This window comes from Triticum urartu, chromosome 3A (genome assembly GCF_056163025.1).
Source record: "Triticum urartu cultivar PI428250 chromosome 3A, HENAU_Tu73, whole genome shotgun sequence".
Classification (NCBI taxonomy): domain Eukaryota; kingdom Viridiplantae; phylum Streptophyta; class Magnoliopsida; order Poales; family Poaceae; genus Triticum; species Triticum urartu.
Genome location: NC_141875.1, coordinates 234,433,214 through 234,441,389, shown reverse-complemented (window position 1 = coordinate 234,441,389; position 8,176 = coordinate 234,433,214).

Below are 8,176 nucleotides of genomic sequence, written 5' to 3'. Positions count from 1 at the left end.
ATCAACACACGAAGTAGAGTGGAGAGTGTGCGGTTGGTCACCTCCGTTTGGCCGTCGGTTTGTGGATGGTATGCCTTGGAGAAAAATAGCTTGATTCCGATCTTGGCGCATAAGGTTTTCCAAAAGTAGCTTAGGAACTTGACGTCGCACTCCGAGACTATCGTCTTTGGTACTCCATGGAGGCACAATATTTCCCTACAAAAAAGATTGGCAACATGTGAAGCATCGTCTGTCTTGTTGCAAGGAATGAAATGAGCCATCTTAGAGAATCGGTCCACAACAACAAATACGGAATCCTTTCCATTTCTAGTTCTAGGCAAACCAAGCACAAAATACATGCTAATATCTTCCCATGGTTGATACGGAATTGGAAGAGGCATATAGAGACCATGGGATTGAGCTTCAGACTTAGCTTTGCGACATGTAGAGCATCGATTGGTGAAGCGGTTGACGTCGCGGAACATCTTGGGCCAAAAATAGTTCTTGGAGAGCGTAGCAAATGTCTTGTCGCGTCCAAAGTATCCCATTAGTCCTCCTCCATGAGATTCTTGCAAAAGTAACAAATGAAGAGAAGACTCGGGGATGCAAAGTTTGTTAGCTCTCATAAGATAATCATCTTTGATGTAATAGCGTTCCCAAGATGTATGCGTCAAACATTTGGCATAAGGGATAGCAAAAGTAGGATCATGCGCATACAAGTATTTTATGTGCTCAAAACCAATGACATTCAATTCAAGGTTGGTGACAAGCATGCATATGTGGGAAAGAGCGTCCGCCACAACATTTTCCTTACCATTAATGTACTTGATGACATAAGGAAAAGATTCAATGAATTCACTCCATTTAGCATGACGCTTGTTCAACTTAGTTTGACCCTTAAGGTATTTAAGTGTTTCATGGTCGGTATGGATGGCAAATTCATGAGGACGAAGATAATGTTCCCATTCATGCAAAACTCGCACTAAAGCATATAACTCTTTATCATAGATGGGGTAATTGAGTTGCGCTCCGAAAAGTTTCTCACTAAAGTAAGCTATGGGGCGCTTCTCTTGCATTAACATACCTCTTATGCCATTACCACTAGCATCGCAATGAATCTCAAAGGGTTTGTCAAAGTTTGGTAAAGCATGTTGGGGAACGCAGTATTTCAAAAATTTACCTACGATCACGTATGATCTATCTAGGAGATGCATAGCAACGAGACGGGAGAGTGTGTCCACGTACCCTCGTAGACCGAAAGCGTAAGCGTTTAGTAACGCGGTTGATGTAGTCGAACGTCTTCACGATCCAACCGATCCAACCGATCTAAGCACTACGACGATATGACCGAGGTGTGTAACTGTGGAGGGGGGCACCGCACACGGCTAAGACAAATCTTGGAGTGCCTTTGGGTTGCCACCTGCCCACGTATATAAAGGAGGGAGGGAGAGAGGCCGGCCCTCCTAGGGGCGCGCCAAGTGTAGGGAGTCCTTCTAGGACTCCCAAGTCCTAGTAGGATTCCCTTTCCTTTTCATAGTAGGAAAGAAGGAAAGGAGGGAGAGCGAGAAGGAAAGGGGGGTCGTGCCCCCATCCCTTGTCCAATTCGGTTTGAGCAAGGGGGAGGCGCGCGCCACCTCGTGGCCCTTCTTCCCTCTCTCCACTAAATCCCAATAAGGCCCATTAACTTCCCCCGGCGAATTCCCGTAACTCCCCGGTACTCTGAAGAATACCCGAATCACTCGGAACCATTCCGATGTCCGAATATAGCCTTCCAATATATCGATATTTACCTCTCGAACATTTAGAGACTCCTCGTCATGTCCGTGATCTCATCCAGGACTCCGAACAAACTTATGTTCATCAAATCACATAACTCATAATACAAATCATCGTCGAATGTTAAGCATGCGGACCCTACGGGTTCGAGAACTATGTAGACATGACGGAGACACATCTCCGGTCAATAACCAATAGCGGAACCTGGATGCTCATATTGGCTCCTATCTATTCTACGAAGATCTTCGGCCAAACCGCATAACAACATATGTTATTCCCTTTGTCATCGGTATGTTACTTGCCCGAGATTTTGATCGTCGGTATCTTCATACCTAGTTCAATCTCATTACCGGCAGGTCTCTTTGCTCGTTCCGTAATGCATCATCCCGTAACTAACTTATTAGTCACATTGCTTGCAAGGCTTATAGTGATGTGCATTACCGAGAGGGTCCATAGACACATCTCTGATATACGGAGTGACAAATCCTAATCTTGATCTATGCCAACCCAACAAACACCATCGGAGACACCTGTAGAGCATCTTTATAATCACCCAGTTACATTGTGATATTTGATAGCACACAAAGTGTTCCTCCGGTATTCGGGAGTTGCATAATCTCATAGTTAGAGGAATATGTATAAGTCATGAAGAAAGCAATAGCAATAAAACTAAACGATCATTATGCTAAGCTAACGGATGGGTCTTGTCAATCACATCATTCTCCTAATGATGTGATCCCGTTCATCAAATGACAACACATGTCTATGGTTAGGAAACTTAACCATGTTTGATTAACAAGCTAGTCAAGTAGATGCATACTAGGAACACTCTGTTTTGTCTATGTATTCACACATGTACTAAGTTTCCGGTTAATACAATTCTAGCATGAATAATAAACATTTATCATAATATAAGGAAATACAAATAACAACTTTATTATTGCCTCTAGGGCATATTTCCTTCAGTATCCCACTTGCAATAGAGTCAATAATCTAGTTCACATTGTCATGTGATTTAACACCAATAGTTCACATCTTTATGTGGTTAGTTCACATCTCCATGTGACTAACACCCAAAGGGTTTACTAGAGTCAATAATCTAGTTCACATCGCTATGTGATTAACATCCAAAGAGTACTAAGGTGTGATCATGTTTTGCTTGTGAGATAAGTTTAGTCAACGGGTCTGCCACATTCACAGCCGTATGTATTTTGCAAATTTTCTATGTCTACAATGCTCTGCATGGAGCTACTCTAGCTAATCGCTCCCACTTTCAGTATGTATCCAGATTGAGACTTAGAGTCATCCAGATCAGTGTCAAAGCTTGCATCAGACGTAACCCTTTACGATGAAGTTTTTGTCACCTCCATAACCGAGAAACATGTCCTTATTCCACTAAGGATAATTTTGACCGATGTCTAGTGATCCACTCCTGGATCACTATTGTACCCTCTTGCCAAACTCATGGTGAGGTGCACAATAGGTCTGGTACACAACATAGCATACTTTATAGAACCTATGACTGAGGCATAGGGAATGACTTTTCATTCTCTTTCTATTTTCTGCCGTGGTCGGGTTTTGAGTCTTTACTCAACTTCACACCTTACAACTCAGGCAAGAACTCCTTCTTTGACTGATCTATTTTGAACTCCTTCAAAATCTTATCAAGGTATGTACTCATCGAAAGTCTTATCAAGCGCCTTGATCTATCTTTATAGATCTTGATGCCCAATATGTAAGTAGCTTCACTGAGGTCTTTCATTGAAAAATTCTTATTCAAGTATCCTTTTATGCTATTCAGAAATTCTGTATTATTTCCAATCAACAATATGTCATCCACATATAATATCAGAAATGCTACAAAGCTCCCACTCACTTTCTTGTAAATACAGGCTTCTCCAAAAGTCTGTATAAAACCATATGCTTTGATCATACTATCAAAGCGTACATTCCAACTCCGAGATGCTTGCACCAGTCCATAGATGGATCGCTGGAGCTTGCACACTTTGTTAGCACCTTTAGGATTGACAAAAAACTTCTTGTTGCATCATATACAACTCTTCTTTAATAAATCCATTAAGGAATGTAGTTTTGACATCCATTTGCCAGATTTCATAAAATGTGGCAATTGCTAACATGATTCGGACAGACTTAAGCATCGCTATGAGTGAGAAAATCTTATCATAGTCAACACCTTGAACTTGTCGAAAACTTTTTGCGACAATTCAAGCTTTGTAGATAGTAACACTACTATTAGCGTCCGTCTTCCTCTTGAAGATCCATTTATTCTCAATGGCTCGCCGATCCTCGAGCAAGTCAATCAAAGTCCACACTTTGTTCTCATACATGGATCCCATCTCAGAATTCATGGCCTCAAGCCATTTCGTGGAATCTGGCTTCATCATCGCTTCCTCATACTTCGTAAGTTCGTCATGGTCTAGTAACATGACTTCCAGAACAGGATTACCATACCACTCTGGTGTGGTTTGTACTCTGGTTGACCTACGAGGTTCGGTAGTAACTTGATCTGAAGTTTCATGATCATCATCATCATTATATTCCTTACTAATTGGTGTAGGCATCACTGGAACTGATTTCTATGATGAACCACTTTCCAATTTGGGAGAAGGTACAACTACCTCATCAAGTTCTACTTTCCTCCCACTCACTTCTTTCGAGAGAAACTCCTTCTCTAGAAAGGATCCATTCTTAGCAACAAAGATCTTGCCTTCGGATCTGTGATAGAAGGTGTATCCAACAGTTTCTTTTGGGTATCCTATGAAGACACACTTCTCCGATTTGGGTTCGAGCTTATCAGGCTGAAGCTTTTTCATATAAGCATCGCAACCACAAACTTTAAGAAACGACAACTTAGGTTTCTTGCTAAACCATAGTTCATACGGTGTCGTCTCAACGGATTAGACGGTGCCCTGTTTAACGTGAATGCAACTATCTCTAATGCATAAACCCAAAATGATAGTGGTAAATCGGTAAGAGACATCATAGATCGCACCATATCTAATAAAGTACGGTTATGATGTTCGGACGCACAATTACTCCTTGGTGTTCCAGGTGGCATGAGTTGTGAAACTATTTCACATTGTTTTTAAATGAAGGCCAAACTCATAACTCAAATGTTTGCCTCCGCGATCAGATCGTAGAAACTTTATTTTCTTGTTACAATGATCCTTAACTTCACTCTGAATTTCTTTGAACTTTTCAAATGTTTCAGACTTGTGTTTCATTAAGTAGATATACCCATATCTGCTTAAATCATCCGTGAAGGTTAGAAAATAACGATACCCGCCGCGAGCCTCAACACTCATCGGACCGCATACATCAGTATGTATTATTTCCAATAAGTTAGTGGCTCGCTCCATTGTTCCGGAGAACGGAGTTTTAGTCATCTTGCCCATGATGCATGGTTCGCAAGGATCAATTGATTCCGAAAGCCCATCAACATGGAGTTTCTTCATGCGCTTTAAACCAATATGATTTAAATAGCAGCGCCACAAATAAGTTGCACTATCGTTATTAACTTTGCATCTTTTGGCATCAATATTATGTGTATCACTGTGATCGAGATTCAATAAACCATTTACATTGGATGTTAGACCATAGAAGGTTTTATTCATGTAAGCAGAACAACAATTATTCTCCGACTTAAATGAATAACTGTATCGCAATAAACATGATCCAATCATATTTATGCTCAACGCAAACACCAAATAACATTTATTTAGTTCCAATACTAACCCCGAAGGTAGAGGGAGTATGTGATGGTGATCTTATCAACCTTGGAATCATTTCAAACACACATCGTCACCTCGCCCTCAACTAGTCTTTGTTCATTTTGTAACTCCTGTTTTGAGCTACTAATCATAGCAACTGAACCGGTATCAGTTACCCAGGGGCTATTATGAACACTAGTAAAGTACACATCAATAACATGTATATCATATATACTTTTGTTCACTTTGCCATCCTTCTTATCCGCCAAGTATTTGGGGCAGTTCCGCTTCCAGCGACCATTTCCTTTGCAGTAGAAGCACTCAGTTTCAGGCTTGGGTCTAGCTTTGGGCTTCTTCATGGGAGTGGCAACTTGCTTGCCATTCTTCTTGAAGTTCCCTTTCTTTCCCTTGCCCTTTTACTTGAAACTAGTGGTCTTGTCAACCATCAACACTTGATGCTTTTCTTGATTTCTACCTTCACCGATTTCAGCATCGTGAAGAGCTCGGGGAATCATTTACGTCATCCCTTGCATATTATAGTTCATCACGAAGTTCCAGTAACTTGGTGATAGTGACTAGAGAACTCTGTCAATCACTATCTTATCTAGAAGATTAACTCCCACTTGATTCAAGTGATTGTAGTACTCAGACATTCTGAGCACATGGTCACTTGTTGAGCTATTCTCCTCCATCTTGTAGGCAAAATACTTGTCAGAGGTCTCATACCTCTCGACTCGGGCATGAGTCTGAAATACCAATTTCAGCTCTTGGAACATCTTATATGCTCCTTGGCGTTCACAACGTTTTTGAAGTCCCGGTTCTAATCTGTAAAGCATGGCGCACTAAACTGTCAAGTAGTCATCATACCGAGCTTGCCAAACGTTCATAACGTCTGCATCTGCTCCTGCAATAGGCCCGTCACCTAGCGGTGCATCAAGGACATAATTCCTCTGTGCAGCAATGAGGATAATCCTCAGATCACGGACCCAGTTCGCATCATTGCTACTATCATATTTCAACTTATTTTTCTCTAGGAACATATCAAAAATAAACGGGGAGCTACATCGCAAGCTATTGATCTACAACATAGATATGCAAATACTATTAGGACTAAGTTAATGATAAATTAAAGTTCAATTAATCATATTACTTAAGAACTCTCACTTAGATAGGCATCCCTCTAGTCATCTAAATGATCGTGTGATCCATATCAACTAAACCATGTGCGATCATCACGTGAGATAGAGTAGTTTTCAATGGTGAACATCACTATGTTGATCATATCTACTATATGATTCACGTTCGACCTTTCGGTCTCAGTGTTCCGAGGCCATATCTACATATGCTAGGCTCGTCAAGTTTAACCCGAGTATTCTGCACGTGCAAAACTGGCTTGCACTTGTTGTATGTGAACATAGAGCTTATCACACCCGATCATCACGTGGTGTCTCGGCATGACGAACTGTAGCAACGGTGCATACTTAGGTAGAACACTTATATCTTGAAATTTAGTGAGGGATCATCTTATAATGCTACCGCCGTACTAAGCAAAATAAGATGCATAAAGGATAAACATCACATGCAATCAAAATAAGTGATATGATATGGCTATCATCATCTTGTGCCTTTGATCTCCATCTCCAAAGCACCGTCATGATCACCATCCTCACCGGCTTGACACCTTGATCTCCATCGTAGCGTCGTTTTTGTCTCGCCAACTATTGCTTCTACGACTATCGCTACCGCTTAGTGATAAATTAAAGCAATTACATGGCGATTGCATTTCATACAATAAAGCGATAACCATATGGCCCGTGCTAGTTGCCGATAACTGTTACAAAACATGATCATCTCATACAACAATTTATATATCATCACGTCTTGACCATATCACATCACAACAAGCCCTGCAAAAACAAGTTAGACGTCCTCTACTTTGTTGTTGCAAGTTTTATGTGGCTGCTACAGGCTTCTAGCAAGAACCATTCTTACCTATGCATCAAAACCACAACGATTTTTTGTCAAGTGTGTTGTTTTACCTTCAACAAGGACCGACAGTAGTCAAACTCAATTCAACTAAAGTTGGAGAAATAGACACCCGCCAGCCACCTGCGTGCGAAGCGCGTCGGTAGAACCAGTGTCATGAACGCGGTCATGTAATGTCGGTCCGGGCCACTTCATCCAACAATATCACCTAATCAAAGTAAGACGTTGGTGGTAAGCAGTATGACTATTATCGCTCACAACTCTTTGTGTTCTACTCATGCATATAACATATACGCATAGACCTAGCTCTGATGCCATTGCTGGGGAATGCAGTATTTCAAAAATTTACCTACGATCACGCAAGATCTATCTAGGAGATGCACAGCAATGAGACGGGAGAGTGTGTCCACGTACCCTCATAGACCTAAAGCGGAAGCATTTAGTAACGCGGTTGATGTAGTCGAACGTCTTCACGATCCAACTGATCCAAGTACCGAACGTATGGCACCTCCGTGTTCAGCACACGTTCAGCATGATGACGTCCCTCGAGCTCTTGATCCAGTTGAGGACGAGGGAGAGTTCCGTTAGCACGACAGCGTGGCGATGGTGATGATGATGTTACCGGCGCAGGGCTTCGCCTAAGCACTACGACGATATGACCGAGGTGTGTAACTGTGGAGGGGGCACCGCACACGACTAAGACA